This window comes from Neophocaena asiaeorientalis, unplaced genomic scaffold, assembly GCF_003031525.2.
Source record: "Neophocaena asiaeorientalis asiaeorientalis breed wild unplaced genomic scaffold, Neophocaena_asiaeorientalis_V1.1 scaffold46, whole genome shotgun sequence".
NCBI lineage: Eukaryota > Metazoa > Chordata > Mammalia > Artiodactyla > Phocoenidae > Neophocaena > Neophocaena asiaeorientalis.
The window spans coordinates 3,850,546-3,871,427 of NW_020175393.1; the positions used below are offsets into that span (position 1 = coordinate 3,850,546).

At 46.9% G+C, this 20,882-nt stretch overlaps 1 protein-coding gene across 1 annotated transcript in view; it reads left to right on the forward strand.

Annotated features, from left to right (window-relative positions):
- Positions 1 to 20,882, forward strand: part of BRPF3 (bromodomain and PHD finger containing 3) — a 98,581-nt gene that overhangs the window by 58,737 nt on the left and 18,962 nt on the right. The window lies entirely within an intron of this gene.

A 20,882-nucleotide genomic window follows, 5' to 3' on the forward strand; every position in this document is an offset into this window, starting at 1 on the left:
ACCTCCCTTTGGGCTCCAAATCATCTCTCTTCCCTGACCCAGATGCCCCCATACCTGGCGTCCCAAGCTGCTCATCCTTGGGGTTAAATACTGGCATCTCAGGCTTCTCATTCCAAAGTGAGAACAGTGCATGGTATGAAGCCCAAACAGAATGGTCGAGACTCCAGACTGATTTCTTCTGGGACATTTAGGATACAGCATAAAGATTCAGGACTTGGAGAGAGGGCACTGACTAAGAGTTAGTGTGTCAGTAAAGGGCCAAGGAGAAAAGAAGGTGGGAGCTGGAGAGGCGGTGGTGGGTGGTGCCCCTGAAGCCAAAACTCTTTTCTTTACAACTTTGCTGGTGGCCAGTCCTAACATGTGAATAAAAAAGTGAATAAGCAAAGGGGCACTTATGTAAGAAGAACAAATAAAAGTAATTGTGTAACACATCACACAAAGCCTGGAGAAGGATCCCAGGGAAGGGCATCGCTGTGGAGGCATGGGTGCTGTGAGCCGTGTTTCCCTCTAAAACCAGAGCCAACTTGGCATCCCTGCCCCTGCGGGAAGGGGATACCGTCCTCCTGGTGGGAGGTCAGTTCCTTTACTGCAGTGTGCTCGGGAGGAAGGCGCCATCCCATAACCATCGTTGGAGGTTTTGCAACCAGATGAGTGAACCCTTCAGGGCTGAAGGCTGAGCAGCGCATGTGCAGGGCCAGGGCGCTGCTCACACATCAGCACTTCCTGCACCTCGTCCTGGGCCTGGGCCCTTTACCAGGCTTTGGGACTGACTACTGACGGAGCTCAACAGGCCCAGGCAGCTGCTGCCTGAGCCACCCATGGGTGTCCCAACCGCCTGGGGAGAGACGGCCACATTCCAGGCTCCGGGCTGGCAGGGAGTCTTAGCAGCGAGTTCTGACAGGAGGGCGGTCCGCGCTTGGACAGGCCAGCACTGAGGGTTCCCTCCCCACCCCGGGAGGCCCCAGGCTGGGGAGATGGAAGAGCAGGTGTTCAAGGGGGACCCAGATACCCCTCATTCCATCTCCTTCTCGGGCAGTGGATTCCTCTCCTTCTACCAGGCCGGGGTGGTGGACGCCTTTCGGGACCTGGCTCCCCGGATGCTGGAAACGGCTCATCGCTTTGCTGGGACGTCGGCAGGTGCGGTGATTGCAGCCTTGGCCGTCTGTGGGATTGAAATGGGTAAGGTCTTTGTTCTAGGTTCCCTGGGGAGCCTCTGGAGGGATTCCACAAAGCAGAGCCTGAGGATGGCTTGGGGGTGCTTTGGGGAGCAAAGCCAGGCCTTCTGAGTGGCAGGAAAGGTGGGTCGAGTGGGACAGCATTTGAGGTTGGGGTCTGCTGGGTCCCAGTCTCTGACCCACTGGGTGAGTTTGGAACCATTTCTCCCTCTCCCTCAACACCCTTACCTGCCATGCCCTTTCCCCCAAGGTCTGGGAGAGGGAAAAGCGGTATCTCTCTCAAACATCCTGGGCTTGGAAGTTATTCCATGACACAGTCATACATTAGGGTGAAGAGCTGCTCCTGCATGGCCTCGTTTAAAATGCAAATATCCTTGCAAAGGACAGACTGGCATATTCATCATCTTGGTGGGGATGGATTCGTCAGACCAGCTTCCAGGTGGCTAGAGGTGCAAGCCCTGGGGCTGGAGGGATGGCCAGAGGGGCCAGCGGAGGAGGGAAACTGGGAAGGAATATGGGAGATCTCACTTTGCCTCCTGCCCCACTAGTCCAGAGTGCCCAGAGGGAAGGATGGGACCACACACCCAGAGGCAGAAGCACCATCCTGTGTAAGGGGAGTGGGCACATTCCAAGCAGCCCCACACAGCAGGCCCAGACCTGGTCCCAGAGCAGCCCTGGGCTGCCTTGCCTTGGGGAGGGGGTGAGCATTGGGCAGGCCAGCCCAATGCTCAGGGAATGGGCATTCATTGGCTGCACTGTGCCAGCCTCTGTTTCAGGCACTGGGGACAAAGTCCCTGCCCTCATGGAACAGAAATTCTAGAGAGAGGAGACACATAATAAGCATCCAAAAAGTAGACTCATGATGTCATATCAGGAAGTGATAAGATCTATGAATAAAATTACAGCAGAAAAGGGTCAGAGAATAAAGTGAGGACTATTTTAGAAAGGGTGTCAGGGAGGCCATTTGGGAGGAGGTGACATTCAAGCAGAGACCTGAGTGAAACGAGAGAACAAGCCATTAGAAGATCAGTAAGGAAAGACTGTTCTAGGTGGAGGACCAGCTGGAGAGCCTGTGGGGTTGGGGAGTGGTGGATGACGAGGAGGGAGGTGGTGGATAAGGCTGGAGGGGCAGGCAGGGGCTAGGTCATGTGGGGCCTCGTAGCTGGAGTATGAGCTCTGATTTCACTCTGGGAGAGTGGGGAGCACAGGCTGCTGGGAGGGAGGCAAAGTGGGGAGGCCGCTAAGAGCACGTGATCCACAGGGATTGGATCTCAGTGCTGGCCCTTCATGATGTGGACCTGGCGCAAATTACTGGATGCCTCAGCTTCTGCATCTCTCCAGCTGCGATTCTACTAGTATCTCATTCCCGGGCTTGTTAAAGGGTTAATGGAGCAAGTGAGTGAACTGCTTATCACAGTGCCTGGCACATGGCAAGCACTTGGTACATGTCAACTGCCTGGTTTGGGTTTTTAAGGAACCCCGGCCCGCTGGGGGTAGTGAGATGGAGGGGACAAGGGAGAAACAAGGAGAGCAGTAGGGGAAGGTTGTAGGTTGAGACGAGGGATGGGCAGGGCAGGTGCCTGGGCGGTGAGGGTGGTGAGAGGCGGTTGGATTTAGGATACACTTTGAAGGTAGAGCCAATGAGACTTGCTGAAGGGCCAGCTGCAGTGTGTGAAGAAGGGTGCGAGCAGGGCCCCTTCCTGCCTGGGGATCTGCGCTGGGTGGGAAGTCTCTGTCTCTGTTTTAAAGAATAATTGTAATGCCCATTCCCTGAGTACCTCTTTTGTGCAAGATATTTTTTTTTCTAATAATTCACAAGTAACAAATTCTTTCTTACTCTACAGAATTCTCAAACAATGCAGAAGTATCTAGAGTTTTTTAAAACAGCCTCTACTCACCTCCCCCTTGTCCCCAATCCCACCTTCCCTCTTGTAGCCAGTGGAAGGGCTCTGCTTGGATCCTTCTAGATCTTTTTTGCCAAGACATCTGTGAATGCAGCAGTTAATGTTTCAGTCACACCATGGACCCCACTCCCTGGTCCTGGAGTCACAGAATCCTACCCTTGGAGACACCTGCCTCTGGGAGTCTCTCTCTTTCTGGGTACCTGTGTTGCTCACCTGCTCCATCGCTGCCACCCTCCTCATGTCTTTAGTTCAACTTCTTAAAATACACCATCGTCTTAATCCTCAGGCATTCGAGGACTTTCAGAATTAATTCAAGTCAATCGATTCAATAAATACTGCCCAAAACTGACTTGGCCAGGCTGTGACCGATGTGGACAGCAGGAGAGAGGAACTCAGACCCATGAGAAGGACACCTGATGGCCATGTAACCAAGGGCTGGTCCGTGTGCTGGGCCACATGCGTGCAATTGGGAGGGAAGGGTGACATGTGTGTGGGACTTGCTCTTTTCACTCAGCAGCATGTTTATAGGTTGATCCACGTCACTCCAGTGTACTTCATTCCTTCTAACTGCCATGCAATTTACTACTAACCAGCACTTTCTCTGTATCAGGCACTGTTCTAACTCTTTGGTGTATTAATTCATTCAGTCCTCACAATAACCCTCTGAGGTGAAAACTATTATTATCTCCATTTACAGAGGAGGAAACTGAGTCACAGAAAGCTTAAATAACTTGCCTAAGGTGATACAAACAGTACTTGGTAAAGCTGGTGTTTGAACGTAGACCGGCCTTTAAGCCACTCTGCTTCTTGACAAAGCAGTGTCAGGGGGCGTGGACGCTAGTTGTATGGATACCAAGGTCAGGGAAGCTTCTCTGAGCAGGTGGAATTTGCACACAGACCTGAAGGAGGGGAGGGAGTGAGCCACAGGAATATCTGGGGAGAGCATTCAATGAAGATGGACACGTGACTTGTATAACATCCTGTCATCAGTTAGAAGCAGAACAAGAACCAGGACTTGGTCTCCTGACTTCCTTCAATCCTCTTTACCTCTTTTGCCTCTTTCAGTGTTTATTTCATCAAGACTGTATCACGGTTCATTTAGTCATTCTGTTGATGGATACGGCCAAGTTTTTGTTGTTATAAACAACACTGCAAAGGGCATCCTTGTTTGTGTCTCCCAGGCCCACATGGAATGTTGACCTAGGGTACACGTCACATGAAATTAACCAGACTTGGCTAAATTACTCTCCAAAGTGGTTGTACCAATTTAACCACTAGCAGCATATATGAGTTCTAATTTCCCCACAGTGTCATCAACCTTGGTACTATCAGACTGCAGAGTTTTTTTGTTTTTGTTTTTTTTGGCCGTGCTACGCAGCTTACAGGATCTCAGTACCCCAGCAAGGGATTGAGCCCAGGCCATGGCAGTGAAAGCCCAGAATCCTAACCACTAGACCACTGGGGAACTCCCAAGACCGCAGAGTTTTAAGTCAATCTCATCAATGTGAAATTATATCTCATTTTATTTTGTTATTTAATCTGTACCTCCTGATAACTAGTGATGTTAAGCATCTCTATGTATTTACCGACCACTTGTGTTTCCTCTTCTGTAACTTACCTGCTCATGACCTTTTCCTGTTTTTTCTACCATTATCCTTTTCTCTTCAACTTGTAGATGTTCTTTATATAGTCTGTACACGAGTCATTTGTCAGTTATGGACATTGCAGCTATCTTATCCCATTCCATGACTTGCCTTTTTATTTGACCATGTCTGTTGTTATTCATAAAATTTCAATTTTGATGCAGTCAGATGTATCAATAAATCTTTTCCACTTACAATTTGTGTTTTTTAAAATCTTTCTTTGTTACAATGACTTCTTCTGTATTTTCTTTCAAAAGTTTTAAAGTTTTGCTCTTTCATATTTAAGTTCATCCATCTGAAATTTACTTTGTGGCTAGTTTGAGGTAGAAGTAGAAGTTTTTAATTGTGATAACGAATTACCCCCCACTATTTATAGGCAGCCCTTTCCACACTTGTTTGAAATGTTGCCTCTGGCTTATTCAAGTTCCTAGAATCCCAAGAGTCTGTCTCTGGAGCCTCTCTTCTCTTCTTTTGGTGAATATGTCTATTTCTGCACCAAATCACACTGTTTTGATCACTATAGGCTTATAATAAGGGGTACATCATATATGGCAGTCATCTCCTCCTTTTCCAGTTTCTTCTTCAAATATTGACTATCATTCTTAACCCTCTTTTTCCCCCATGTGAAAAGCTCTATTAGAATTTTGATTAAAATTATATCTTCCCCTGGGCTTCCCTGGTGGCGCAGTGGTTGAGAGTCCGCCTGCCGATGCAGGGGAACGCCACCAGGGAAGTCCCGGGATGTTTTTTTCTATGGCATTTTCTAATGTAATTGACTATTGCTGACATAAAGGGATGTTGATAGTTTTTGCTAAATGATATTGTTTTGAGCAACCTCATGAACATTCTTAATAGTTCTAAAAGTTTCTTGGTAGATTATCTCATACTTTATGTGTAAACAATCATACTATCTGCATATAACTAGAGGTTTGTCTCTTTAAAAAAAAATTCTTGAGCTTCCCTGGTGGTGCCGTGGTTAAGAATCCACCTGCCAATGCCGGGTACATGGGTTCGAGCCCTGGTCCGGGAAGATCCCACATGCTGTGGAGCAAATAAGCCCGTGCGCCACAACTACTGAGCCCTCGTGCCACAGCTACTGAAGCCTGCATGCTTAGAGCCCACGCTCCACAACAAGAGAAGCCACCGCAATGAGAAGCCTGCACACCGCAACGAAGAGTAGCCCCTGCTCGCCGCAACTAGAGAAAGCCCAAGCGCAGCAACGAAGACCCAATGCAGACAAAAATAAATTAATTAAATTAATAAATTAAAAAAAAAATCTTCAACATGTGGCCCCCAGGCCTCTCTCCTTCAGGCCATGCCCCCTCCTCTTGTTCCCAGTCTGGGCTTTTCTGTCCTGAGATTGTGTTTTGTTCTGTGGAAGCTTAGGCAGCAGTGGGTCCATCTTCTGGCCATGTGTGCCTAGTTCTGTGATAGGGCCAATTTGGGGGCATGTGAAAATGTTTATAAAACACTTAACCCAGTGCCTGGTTTTCATTAAAGATGCGTTAGAGAATGAATGTTTGTTCACTCATTTATTCAGCTGAGGAGAGATGGTCTCCCTGACAACCAGCGCAGAGATTCATGATTTCCAATTTGGGGCTAGGAACTTGCCTCAAAACTGCATTTGCATAACTTTGAAAGTTAATTTTGTCTTACCAGAGAATGGGCATTTGGTGGACTTAAAACCCCATCCCCAATTAAGCTACTACGTGGCACCTTCCCCCCTGTAAAAACTTCACGGCAAGCCAATTATTCATTCATTCATTCGTTCAGCGAGTGTTTTTTGAGCATATACTGAGTGCTGCAAAGGATACAGAGATATAATACAAGATGAAACTCCACCCATGCCCTCAAGGAGCTTACAGTCTACTCAAAGCCCAAGGTAGCAACCAAGTTGTTACATTACAAAGAGTTCCAACTGAATGTTAGAAAATTAAAAGGTAGAGGAGTGCAGGTGGAGGGAGCAGACAGCTCCCATCGTGGAAGGCCTCACGGAAGTGACATTTGAGCTAGTGCTTGAAAGGTGAGTAGAAATTTGACGGGTAGAGACAGTTTGAACAGGAGCCTCAGCTTCTAGCCAGGACGCTGCATAACGACAGGACAAAGTCGCGTGGTGGGGAAATGTGATGCCTCCAGGGAGTGGTGAAGAGTGCAGGTCCCCTGGTGTCAGGGGTTGACGCAAAAGTTTCAGAAAGGCAGCTTTTGACTCGGCAAGGGTTGTCCAAAGTGGGAAAGGGCTATTTTGGAAGCAGGGGAGCACCTGCCCTCTGAGAGGCCCACGGAGAGGCTGGGAAACACCTGATTGCTACTGGTGAATCCCCTTCATTTAGCTTGGTGACTGACAGGACCTGTAAACCTGAGGTCTCCAGTCTCCCAGACTGAAACCTACAGTGAGAAGTATTTTTTGTATTGAGACCCAGGGTGAACATAAATCTAAAAGAGAAGTTTTATGATAGAAACTTTACCATACTCTATGCTACAATTTTGATATTTTCTTCTAGTCATTGAAGAATTCTTCACTTAGTCAATGGTTCTCAATCTTGCACGTTTGAATCATCTGGGAGCTTTTAAAACGTCCACTGCCCAAGCTTCTCCCCCAAACTAATTAAATCAGAATCTCTGGGGATGGAACCCAGCACCAGTGTTTATTCAACTCCCAGGTGATCCCGGTGTGCAGCCACAGTTAAGCCCCAGTGCACTTTGCAAAACTAAGATGTACTACCTTCCTGAGACGCCAGGACTGTATGACCAGGCAGTGGAAACGGGTCAGGCATTGCTTATAGAAATCTGTAAAATGCCCACCATAGTCCTGGACTAATGAAAATTCCGTATCTGATTATTAGTAGGATATGTATTTTTCCAGGATAGAGAGAAACAGTTTTCCTACAGGGGCTTTAGACTGGACTAGATTCTGTGACTTCCTCTGGCTGGGTCACAGATGAGGAAGACGGACCTTGGTTCAGGGGCTGGTCCATCCCTTGCCCTTAGCCCAAGTCCATATCCAGTCTGCTTTTCTGAGAAGCCTGTGGAGACCCATGGCTCAGAGCTTCTACTGGCTGTTTTACTTTTTCTATGGCTTTCAGTATATTCACAAAGTTGTGCATCCAACATCACAATCAGTTATACAACATTTTAATTATCGCCCCAAATAAACTCCATACCCCTTAGCTGTTAACTTTCAATACCGCCATTCAAGCGCATGACAGCCATTAATCTACTTTGTGTCTCTATAGATTTGCCTATTCTGGACAGTTAATATACTTGGAATCATACAATATTTGTCCTTTTGTGTCTGGCTTCTTTCACCTAGCATAATATTTTCGAAACTCATCCGTTGTAGCATGGGTCAGTACTTCACTCCTTTTTATTGTCGAATAATATTACCTTGTGTGGATATAATACATTTTTAAAATCCATTCATCAGGGAATGTACATTTGGGTTGTTTTTACTTTGGGCTATTATAAATAATGTCATTGTGAACATTCATGTACATTTTAAAAACTTTTAAATAACTTTTTTTTTTTTTTTGGCCACACCACGTGGCCTGCGAGATATTAGTTCCCCAACCAGGGATTGAATCCATGCCCCCTACAGTGGAAGCGCAGAGTTCTAACCACTGGACCACCAGGGATGTCCTTAAATAACTTTTGAAAACGGAAAAATTTCAAACATCTTGGAGAGAATAATATAACGAATCCTCAAGAACCCATCATCTAACTTCAACTCTTATCAACACTTACCAACTGGGTTTCATCTGTGTACTCACAACCCTGCTTTGTTTTGTTTTTTTATATTATTTTGAAATAATTTTAAATCTGCATAGAAGTTGCATGTAGGCTTTGTTTTCTTGCGGGAACATTTTGCAACATGTATCTCTGCAGATAAGGACTGTGAGCCTGAGGAGAAGCCCAGCGGGGTGAGGCTGGTTGGTCTCACGGCACAGAATGGTGCTGGGAAGTACCAGCCTCAGTGGCTGTTCCCCTGCTGGGTGCGGGTAGGGCAGGGGACTGAGCTGACTTTTAGCTGAGCTCATCAGGTGACTTTGTTTTGGCCTCTAAAATTAATTGTTTTCCAATACCTCTTATGCTGCCTGGTCAAAAAAGCCAACCCACCAAACTCCCAAAGTGCTAAATAAAGTATTAAAAGGGTGGGCCTGATGCTGAGGGCTGGGATTGAGAGCTCTTCACGTCCAGGATAGTCTCAGGGTGGGTCATATCTCTGTGCCTTTGCTCACGCTGTTCCCTCTCTCTGGGATGCCATCCCCTTTCTTCTCTCCCTGTGTTGCATCTCCCCATCCTCCAAGGCCCACCGCAGATGTCACCTCCTCTGAGAGTCTCTCGTCATTCCCGTCAGGCACTAAGTCCTTGGTGCTCCCACAGCTCGCTCTCGGAGAGCACTTGACTCAGAGACCAGGATCCCCCTGGGAAAGAGCACTTGTCTAGGAAGCAGGCTCTCTGCATTCTGAGAGCAAAAGTGTCTACAGTCAGATTGTGAGCCTAGCTTGCCACACACATTATTTTCACATGGTCTTTCAGAGTAGGGTTTAGTAAGCAGGGAGGTGGTCTTCAAACCAAAGTTGGTTTGACCCCAACGTCCAAACTCTGTCCACCTTCCCTTTCCTCTTGCCCTAGGAATCCATTCAGCAGTGAGCGGCCTTGGACAGGCCACCCTGAGCCTCAGCTCAGCTACTGAGCCGTGGGAGGGAATAATGCCTGCTGAGGCCTCCCGACAGCTGGCTCTGGGGTCAGCAGTGGGGTCGGCAGTGGTCCCTGGGAACAAGCTTTGCAAACTCGGATTGATACTGCAGTTGCACTGGTTGGGATAGCAGTGACTCAGCCATACCCGAGAGCATTGTTCCCTCATGTGGCCTTTGCACTCCAGCCCTCCAAGCCTGGTGTGGTGGCTCCACAGAATTAGGACCCAGGTTCCTTCCATCATGTTGGTCACAGCCCAAGAGGGCTCCCCACCATGTCTGCATTCCAGCTAGTTGGGGAAGGAAAAGGGAGGCACACTTCTTCCCTCTAAGTGCAGACCTTGAATGTGACATACATCATGTCACCTCACATCCTATGGATCAGAACTTAGTTACGTGACCACACCTGACTGCAAGGGAGGCTGGGAAAGGTAGACTTTATTGTGGGAGGCCATGTGTCCAGCTAAAAATTGGAGGTTCAACTGCTAAGGAAGAAGGGGAGAATAGATACTGGGGACAATTAGCAGTCGTTGTCACAATAGCTGTAATTGGATATATGATGATGATGGGAAAACTCTGTCCCTGCCTGGGACCCAGACCTTGACTCAATAACCACCAGGTCAAGTCCAGTGTGTTGGCTGGGAAGGGGCTCAGCTCTGAACCATCAGCAGACTGCCTTCCTGGAGGCTGGCATGTGAGTGCTTCAGTCTTGCTAGGGGTCCTGGGCAGTGCCTCACGGCACCCGCTGTGTCCCCTACCTAGAATGACCTTCTGTTTTTCTCTGCAGAGATAACACCTCTTCCCGACATATCCTCCCATTTTACCCCACTGGATCTCTTTCCATGATTTCGAGTTTACCTATAGAATCTGTCCACCTACTCTAGCACTTGACAGTATCCTGTCTTAATTGTTTCAGATGCTGTGTCTCATCCCATCATCTAGATTGGTTGAGCAATCTAACATCTTACGGGTTCCGTGGCTCCCACAAACTTCTGGTCCAACAAGAACTGCCTGATAGACTCCTGACAATTGCTGGCCATTGGCAAGTGTGACACTGAATGTGTCTTTGCAGTTTTTACTTTGGGGTTTACCTGATATGACGAGTAATACTAGAATGTCATAGAAGGAAGGTCAGCGAGTCCAACTCCTCCACTTTATGGATGACTGTATTTAGACTTTGGAAGAGGAAGTGACTGGTTGGAAGTGGACCTCACTTAGGCCAGTGGTTTCCAAACTGTGTTCTGAGGAACCCCAGGGTTCCATGGGGGCCAAGGTGGGGTTAGGAAGGCTGGAACAGGGGAGCAGGGAAAGGACACACATTGAAGTCCTGGACCCTTACCCCAGCTTCAACGAGTACAACCCTGCTATTGTCCACTCTTTATAAAATTTCTCTTAAAGGAAGTGTTCCAATGATTTTCTTTTTCTGTGCCTCTCCTGATCTCCAATGATTTTATTTTTTTTCTTTTTAAGTTTGAAAGCCACTGTTTGGGTCTAATCTACTTAGTGTGAAGACAGAGAAGTTGAGGACCGGATTCCGGCTGAATTTACAATGATAAAATAGACCATTTGTCCAGTCACTCATTCTAGGTCCTAGGGATCTAGCAGTGAACAAAACAGTCTGCCCTCAAGAAGCTGACACTCTCTTCTTGAAATCAAGCCATAAATAACTAAACATGCAGAAAAATATCAGTATGCACGCTCAAAGAAGAAAATAAAGCAGGCGAAGGGTGTGATGAATGATCAAAGGGCAAAGTTTCAGGTGGGCTGGGTGGCGAGGCCCACTCTGAGGCGGAAGGAAGGGTGGGAGGGCCACGCACTCTGAGAGGAGAGTGTTCCAGGCTGTGAGCTCAGCGGGTGCAACAGCCCTGCACACAGATGTGCTTGCATTTTCAGAAGGAAGACAAGCTGTCTTTCCGGGCAGGAAGTGAGTTCCAGAAGGACCTTGCAAAGCACCTGAGCGGGCCAGACGACAAGTGGGGGCGCCCACCCCACAAATGTGGGCACAGCCGGACCCGGCACGACTCCTCCCGTGGAGGCAGGGAATGCTACAGGTGTTTTGGTCTGCCTCCCATACCTGGTCCAGTGCTGCCTTGGGCAGCTCCTGCCACCCCTCCTGAGGCCCCGGAGCCAAGTGTGGCTGAAGTTATTGTCATTGGCAGGTGGCTCAGGTGTGTTCTGGGTAGTGGACCCACTGGGGCCTCAGGGGCGGATGCTGGGAGGACAACACTGCCTCTGTGAGAACCTTGACTTTGGTGACTTCTTTCCTCAGTCACCCATGTGCCTGTCTTTGTCATTCAGTTGAGGGACAAGACACCCCAGGGTTGATGGAGAACTCATATCCCAGGAACGAGGGGGACTGGGCTGGTGTTCCAGCTCTGCCACTAATCACTGTGGGTCCTCCGCCCACCAGTGACCTGCCTCCCCCTCAGTTTTCCCATCTGTAACTTGGGAGTGGGGACATATCCCTTGGACGTTACAGTGAGGGACAAAAGAAGTCATGGATGTGCCTGGCAGAGTGCCTGCAACCTATCAATTAGATACTATATTTATACCTCTTTTACAAAGTGGGAAACAGGTGTTCAGAGAGATTAGCTAACACGATGAGCCAAGACTGGAATCTTTCTTAATTTCTACATTTCTATATCCTCTCTAATCATGATTTCAGAATTGCTTTGCAAGCAACACCCCAGCTTTCCTACCAGACTCCATGGGCCAAGCAATCATTTGCACATTGGTTAAGAAAGTGAGATCAAATGACATGATGTATGCAAAAAAAAAAAAAACTTTTCGTAAAATGTACAGAAATGACATTGCTGGGTGGTGGTGGCTGTACCTCCTACTACTGTGATGGAATCAGTATCTTTCAGTTCACTGAAAGTAACTTGTGTTTTACATGTTTAACCTCTCAAACCAAATGGGTAAAAATTTATTTTACCCAAATTATTCTTTGGACTCAAGTAGAAGACAACTGAATGGAAAATCGGGTGATACTCTGAATGTGTTGGTTACACATTAGAAACATCTAACTATTTGGAAAGCAAGTCATGCAGGTGACCTATGTTGATTCATTCCTCTTAAAGCAGCATGTGTTAACTGAGCCCCTGCCGAGTGTCTAACAGCCTTGGTCGATCTATGGTTTTTTTTCACTTTTCTTTTTTGGCCACATGGCATATGGGATCCTAGTTCCCCGACCAGGGATCAAACCTGTGCCCCATGCAGTGGAAGCGCGGAGTCCTAACCACTGGACCGCCAGGGAAGTCCCTGTTTTTTCTTTCTTTCTTTCTTTTTTTCTTACTTTAATAATAATTAACTTGTTATTCTGGAATAATGATAGATTTACAGAAAAGTTGCTGAGATAATACAGATAGCTCCATACATCCTTCACCCAGTTTCCCCTAATGTTACCATCGTATATAACCACAGTACATTTGCCAACCTTCAGACATTAATATTGGTACCTTAGTATTAACTATAGGTTTCACCAATTTTTCTACTGATGTCCTTTTTCTGTCCCAGGATCCAATCCAGCATCCCACACTACATTTGGTGGATCCATTTTTAGTCCAGCTTACTTAGAGAGTATTAAAATAGCGATGTTTTCTTTGCTTCTCTTTGGGATCAAATTCTAATTCCATTTCTAATTCTACAGGGAAAAGAAGCAGACAAATGATAAACAAATCTCCAGGCTGGTTTGACTCTCATTTGAATTAGGAGTTGACTCACCAATCCTGAGGGTAACTCACCTCTGTCCTCCTGAGATCAACACGTAAAGAAAAAGCTCCTCTTCAGCCCCGGCTCAGGGTCTCGTGTCCATTAATGGGGGGCAAGAGTTAGGACCAGGCTTGACAGAGCAAACTGCTCGGTCAAGCCCCAAGTCCGGCTGAGTCACTGAAGAATTCCACCTTCCTGACCACCAGCTGGGAAGAGTCCCAGCAGTCCAATAGAGAAGATACTCTTTGATCTCCTCCTTCAGTTCATTCATTCTTTACCATTCATTATTAATTTATTCAGCAAACATTTATTAAGTCCCTACAGTGTGCCAGGTACTGAATTAAGTGCTGGGGATATAACAGGAGCAAAAAAGAAATATGGAACATTAACTAGTTCTTTAATTTATTCTTGAATACCTACTAAGTGTTCAACACAGAGCTAGGTTTGGCCACCCCTCGAGGCATCTTAGTTCCCCGACCAGGGATCGAACCCATTCCCCCTGCAGTGGAAACACGGAGTCTTAACCACTGGACTGCCAGGAAAGTCCCAGGAGAAGGGTGTTCTTGATACAGGTCCTGTCCTCAAGGAATGCGCTAGCCAGAGAGACAGGACAAACCACTGAAGGCAGCCTGAGATAAATGGTGCAGATGGTACGGGGAAAGAGAGAGCTAACAGCAAGGGTGATCAGGGAAGGCTTTAAGGAGAAAGCCCAGATCTTAAGCTGGGCTTTATGGTGAAGTCTGCATAGATAGTAAAAAATAAATAAGTAAATAGAAGTTGTGTAGCAGGAAGAAAAGCAGGATTGTGTGCTTTGTGTTTACTGATGAGAGAAGTGATTGGCCTGGCTTGGGAAGGGTCTCTGGGTGTGCGGACAGAGGAACATATGTTTGAAGATGTGATTTGAGTTCTGTTGCTCTAAAGAGAGTCTTCCTGTCTCCCAGGGACATCTGAGCCCTTAGGAGATATGCCTAAACTAAATCCTGGAAAGGCAGATCCCAAGAGCCTTTGCAGAGCCACCCTGCTCCCCCTACCTCACTGTGGGAACTGGAGGCTCTGGAGTTGAAGGGCGTGTCCCTGGTGGAGGCAGTGAGCTGTGGTGGAAAGAACACTGGCTTTGGGGCCCTCAGGGGTTGGAAGCCTAGCTCTGCTGTTTTCCAGTGTGTGACTGTAGCCAAGCTACTGGCTGAGCTTCTGTTTCCTCATCTGTAAAGAGGAGATAGCCACAGTACCTACCTCAAAGGGGTGTCATGAAGATTACATGAAACTATGAGGCCTCAGAACCTGGCACAGCACCTGGCACCAAGGAGGTACCAAAGAGTGGTAGCCAGTAAGAGCAGTAAACAGCTGGTGGGACCAAAACCTGTGGTTCCGTGAGAACTTCAAGACTCATGTAACATAGGTGGAGGTCTATGTAGGTAGGTAGGTAGGTAACAGACCCCACCAACTGAAGTCTTGGACAGCTGGGGCAGTGAATACTGCCAGTCAGCAGAAATGAACTTCAACTATCAGTGGTTCTGAAAGAGGGAGGCATGGGCATTCCTCTGTAGTGGTGCATTAATTTGGGCAAATCTCAAATGAGGAGATGCTCTGAGATGGTCTTTTCTCTTTATAGCAGAGGCTCACCTGAAGGTCCCCTGACCACATACACACAAACACACACACACATATACACTAAGACTGTAGGGTGACTAGTTCGCAACATTTGCATTATCCCAGTGTCCCCTCAGTAGTTCAGGGAGAGTCTGTAGGGTAGGACAGGCTACAGCCTGGAGGGGCACAGTATTGGTTTATACCTTGGAACAGAATCCCGAATGGACTTCTGGGTCCACCAGAAAAAACAGAGAGAGAAGAGCAGGGGCAATGGTCCTGAGAACTTTGTGAGGTTCCAGAGAACTTTCTAGGTACATTCTCTCTGCCTGTTTCATCTCAAGGTAATCAGTAGATCCTTCAGTGGAAAGTTGTGGAGATTGTGTCTAGATTCTGGGGGAGAGGCACATGGGGGCTGAGTGAGGCCCCAGGCCCTGAGAAAAAGCTCCGAGGACACCTTGACAGGAATCCAGGTGAGGAACCAGTGGCAGGCACTGCTGTTTCCATGGCAACCTGATTTGAACTTTTTACACCAATTTTTTGGTAAACTCTTATGGTTAGAAAAAGGTCTCTCTGGAATATTGTTATTATCCATAAGAAGTATTTTTTTTTTTTTTGGTTTTTTAAGTGCTTACTAAGTCAGAGTTGTTTTGCTTTTGGCTAAAGCCAATAATGCATTCAGAACAGAGAAGGAAAATGTGAGTTTTGTCATATATTCTAGTTCCAGTTTCTGCTACCATAGAGAGCATGACCTAGGGTATATCCGGCCTTTATTCATTTCTCCATTTAGCCATCTAGGCAGCCACCCATTCAGCCATATTTATTGAGCTCAACCTTTATTCTGAGCTGGGTTTCTTACCTGTAAAATGAGAGAATTAGTCTGGTTTAGTATTTTTGACCTAGGCTCCTAGATCCTTAGGAGTTTCAGGGCTGCGCTTTCAGGGCCTACTTTCTTAGGGTTGACTGGGGCAATTGGGCCTGAGACCCCACTTGCCTTCAACCCAGAACAGCCGTGTTTTTAGTTGTTTTGTAATACACATTAGGTTTTCACTTGAGATTTCTTTTTTTTTTTAACATCTTTATTGGAGTATAATTGCTTTACAACGGAGGCTCCTTGGCTGAAAAATCGCTGCCCCGGAGGGTCTCTATGGACCTTCCAGTGGTGCAGTGGTAACATTGCAGCTTCAAGCCAATTTTTTTTCTAATCAGTGCCCTTTCAGTGTAGGATTTAGAAATAAAATGGTGAATAAATCACTTCCCCACCCCCCTCCTGCTCAGGGGCTCGCTGTCTCTGTGAGGATAAACTGAGATTACAAATGTGAAAACCTGCTTGGGTAAACGACTGTTGTTAAGATAATACTAATAATAATGATCATAGTGGAGTCGGGCAGTCAAGATATACCCACAGGGAAATACAGCCTATAATTCAGCCTACAAGTAGGGATCAGGTAAAAGCAGTTGACTCCCAGGGTCTCCTCACAGGGACTCGGAGACTTGCATGGCTTTCCTGGAAACGCGACTCTGCTCGCCAACGCCTCCACAGAGGCTGCCGAGCCCCCTGATTCCCCGGTGCCCACCGCTCCCGCAGGTGGGGGAGCAGGGCCGCAGTGAGAGGGGCCTCACGGTGATTGGCTGAACTGGAAGTTGTTGCTAGGCTACCAGTCCGAGGCAGACTGGGGCCTCTAGTCCCATCCTCCACTGCAGATTCATCCTGCACAGCCAATTTAATTCGGGCACCCTGTGAACGAGATCCCCAGCAGTTTAAATTGTCAGCTGCCAAGTGCCCATCTTTCTAGGATTTAACACTTAGCAAGAGGCTACGTGAGGGAGGGAAAGAGAAGCCCTGTTTTTACACTCTGGGTCACCTTGAATAGCTTCTTCTCTCTCTGGGCTGCACTGTCCTCCCTTGATTTCTGGTTTCATTCATTTATTCATTATTCATGCATGCATCTATGTTTATTAAGTGCCTGCCATGTTCCATGCACTATATCAAGTGCTAGGGACAAAGGGATGAATGAGATGGAGACCATCCTTGCCCTCATGAAGGGGAAAACATTATACACTTAAGCATATAAGTGAGATAAACACATATCTATTTCTTTCCTTCCTCATCAGTGATTTTACTAAGCCCCCCTTTTCCCCTACTAAATCTGTAGGGTCCCCCAAGTTGACAGGGTAAGGAGTGCTGCTGCCAACCATGCCTAAACTACGTTACCCCTCACCCATACCCTTACCACTCCCTAAAACCGGGGTACATCCTCTCATCCCCACAGTGCTTTTACTTTTTTCTCTTGAACCCACAAGTGAGCCTGAGTGCACCTTTTTTTAAAAAAAAATAAATTTATTTATTTTTATTTTTGGCTGCGTTGGGTCTTCGTTGCTGTGCATGGGCTTCTCTCTAGTTGCAGTGAGTGGGGGCTTCTCTTCGTTGCGGTGCGCAGGCTTCTCATTGCGGTGGCTTCTCTTGTTGCGGAGCACAGGCTCTAGGTGCGCGGGCTTCAGTAGTTGTGGCACATGGGCTCAGTAGTTGTGGCTCACGGGCTCTAGAGCGCAGGCTCAGTAGTTGTGGCACATGGGCTTATTTACTCCGTGGCGTGTGGGATCTTCCGGGACCAGGGCTCGAACCCATGTCCCCTGCATTGGCAGGCAGATTCTCAACCACTGCGCCACCAGGGAAGCCCTGAGTGCACCTTGATAAAGATATGGGGCGGGGATCATTGTCCCCTGTTCAAATGAGAAAGCTGAAAGCCAGAAACATCAAGAAACCCTGTCCATGGTCACATGGAGAATTACTGGCATAACCAGTATTGAGCACTGACTATGTGCCGGCTCTTAAAAAACTATCTTCCTCATAACAACCCAGTAAGGTAAGTATTATTATTTTTCCCATTTTATAGGTGGCAAAATTGAGGCTGGAAGAAGTTATTTGACTTGCCAGTGGTGACCCAGATAGTATGTGGCAAAGCTGGGATTTGAACCAAATCTCCCTGGCTCCAAAGCCTGAGCTTTTTCCAAGAAATGGGTCTGGTCACAGAAAAGAGTCTCTGAGTGGCTGACACTGGAGTGGCTTCCACACGCCCTTCAAAACCTCCCGGTCCCAGGATCTTATTTAATTTCCTGCTGAAGTTCTTGGCACGCATTTATCAATATAGTTAACTCTGTTATCTATCCATCTATCTGTGATGATCTTGTCTTCAAGTTTTTATTGGGTAATTAAGTCAAGTAACTCTTCCCTGTAAGCATCTCCATCGCTTGCTTTGTTGGGTTTGTATTTTCCTTTGTTCACATACTGAACAAACACCAAGCACCCACCAAGTGTTGTGGGAGGCTTAGTGGGTGTAAGTGAATGGGGCCCATCCCTCCCCTTGAGGAGTTCCCAGCTTAGAGCAAAGTTTCTGAAGGGTCTTCCATGGGCAAAGTGCAGTGATAGGTCATGGAGAGAGGAGGACCACAAACACCTGCCCTCAGAGAATCTCCTGGTTTTGGGAGACAGACCCACAATTAGATAATAGAAAGGTGTGAAAGGAGGTGGGAGGGAGCAGAAGTGGATGTGGTAAGTGTGGGCTGGGGGTGGGAGCAGCCCGCCTTGAGTTCCCACAGTGTTGCTTTTAAATCCCAACTTGCTCTGGCCACTGTGGGACACTGTGTCTCAGAGCCCAGCAGCCTGCAGCTTGGAAGGAGGCCTTTAAACGGGAGAAGGTGCTGGAAAGAACAGAGTTGCATAAAGAAAGAAGCTAAATTTATCCCTCCTGGTAGACCCCCAGCAATTGCTATGCTTAACACCTGACTTTCTATCAACAGAGACTTGTTTAACCAGAAGATTAGTTGTTTTGCTCTGAGAAAGAGACAGAGAGAGAGGGGAAGAGAGAGAGAGAGAGAGAAAGAGATAGAGACTCTGAAGACAGAGATGCACAGAGAGACACCTGAGGAGAAGCAAGGAGAGACAGAGGTAAAGCCATCCTTTGGTACACAGCCCCGGTGAGCAGCAGGGAAGAATACTAAACTGGGCACCTGAGTGGGAGAAATCAGGCAATCTCCCACCCCCTTCCTCCCTGTCTACCTTGCTAATTTCCAGATAGCACCATTTTTCAGATGTAAGTATATAGGAGATGTCTGTGTTATCTTGGCCACTGCTTTGTTCCTGTCACCCGCTACCATCCCTATATAGCTGAGAGTTGACTGTAAGTGGATAATATACAAAAGCAATGATTTAAGTAAGTTTTATAAGACTAAATATGCATGCCTTTGACCTAACATTCCCACCTCCAGGAATTTATCCTACAGAAAGTAATTAAGGACACAGGCAAAGAATTTAGCAAGAGACTATTCATTGCAGCGTTGTTTAGAAAAGCAAGGAAACTAAATAGCCAACCCTGTTGGGGACCTGCTCAATAAATAATGGTATAACCTTACAATAGCTGTCCATACTGCCCGTAAATTGGGTTATAAGTGGTTACTTATTGATGTGGAAAGACATGATTTATTAGGTGTAAAAAGCAAGTTACAAAATAGTGTATACAGTATGACTCCATGTAAGTATTCTTATAAGTAAGAATAAATATAAAATATATAATCTAGGAAGACATATACCAAATGTTAATCTCTAGGTGGAGGGATTCTAAGACATTAAAATTTTTTTCTTTTAGCTTATCTGCATTAAAAAAAATTTTTTTTTCCACAATGAACATGTATTTCTTGTACAATGAGAACAAATTTCCTTCCAGTGGTCCCAGCAAGCGCCTCCTGCTGGGAGTCCAGGAGTGTACGGGCAAGCTGAATCAGGTGCTCCTGGCTCTGAGGCATTGTGGGAAAGGCCACCAACCCTTGTGAGGCCACTTCAAGCTGCTCATTAAGAATTTCCAAAACAGCGAGTCCCCACCCTGTTTCCACTCCCCATCCTGACTGGTCTTGCGGGCAAGAGCTCAATGACCCAACACCTTGGTATCAAAACGCTCAGTTGCTTCATAACCTATGGGGGTGGGGGGGGGGTTGGCTGCCTCCCTCCCTTGAGGCAAAACAGTTTGTACAAGTTGGTACTTGGTAAAGCTAGCCTTGCTAAAACTGTAGGGCCTTCCCTGCTAGCCAGGAGCACCCTCCCCTGTAGGGGAGTGATGGCTAAGATGCTGTGTTGATCAGGTCTACTGCCTCTACTACACAGAGGCAGTTGTGATTCTGAATGTTGGAGAGAAAAAGCCGTCACCATGGCAACCCAGGCTGCTCAGCCTCTGGGATCAGTCCAACCCTCAGGGAAAGAAGGTGGAGTCTGGAGTCAGAACAAATACTGCCTGGCTGTCTGACCTCGGGTAGGACACTTAGCTTTTCTCTGCCTCAGCTTCTACATCTATAAAATGATACTAAAGTTCCTTATCCTACCCGCTCCCCGGATTAAGGAGGAATAATCTGTAAATGGTAAAATGCAAGAGGAGTAGAGCCTCCCTAGCTTTGGTTTGTCCCCAGATTGCTGTGTGTGACCTTGGGCAAATCACTTAAACAGTTCTGTGCTTCAGATGCTCTATTTGTAAACAGGAAAGTAACGTGCACTGTGATGGCTTCTCAGATTTATTGTCAGGTGCCCACGAGAATCCCAGAATCTCAGGGTTGGAAGGAATCTTAGCCCTTACCACCCATGCAGGAATCCCTTTGATAAGTTCTTTGACCGAGGTACTTGTCCTACCTCTGCTTGGTTACCTCCAGTGGCAAAGGGTTCATGACTGCACAACTTCCCAGGTAGCTCTCACTGCATGACACTAATTGTAAGAAAGTTCTTCTGTATATGATGTTTTACAATTAAATATTTGTTTAAAAAATTAGCAGTTCTTTTCAGAGCTATTTCTGCTCCTGATTTTCCCAGTGGGTTTGCACAAGGTAGAAATTAGCAGCAATTGGCCAGAGGCAGGTACAGTCCCAGCTCTGAAAGCTTTTAGCGTACTGTAACAGAAGGAGTATGGGTTCCGGGGTCACACACTCTAGGTTAAAATCCCACTTTGTACACTTACTAGATGGTTGACCTTGGGCAACTTATACTAGCTCTCAGAACCTTAGTTTCCTGATCAGTAAGATGAGGGTAGAAATACCTACCTCAGTATTGCTGTGATAGCACTTCTTATTAAGCTTACAACTCTAACTTCCCTGGTAGAATTCTGGGGAATGTGGGGGGCAGGTGGGTTA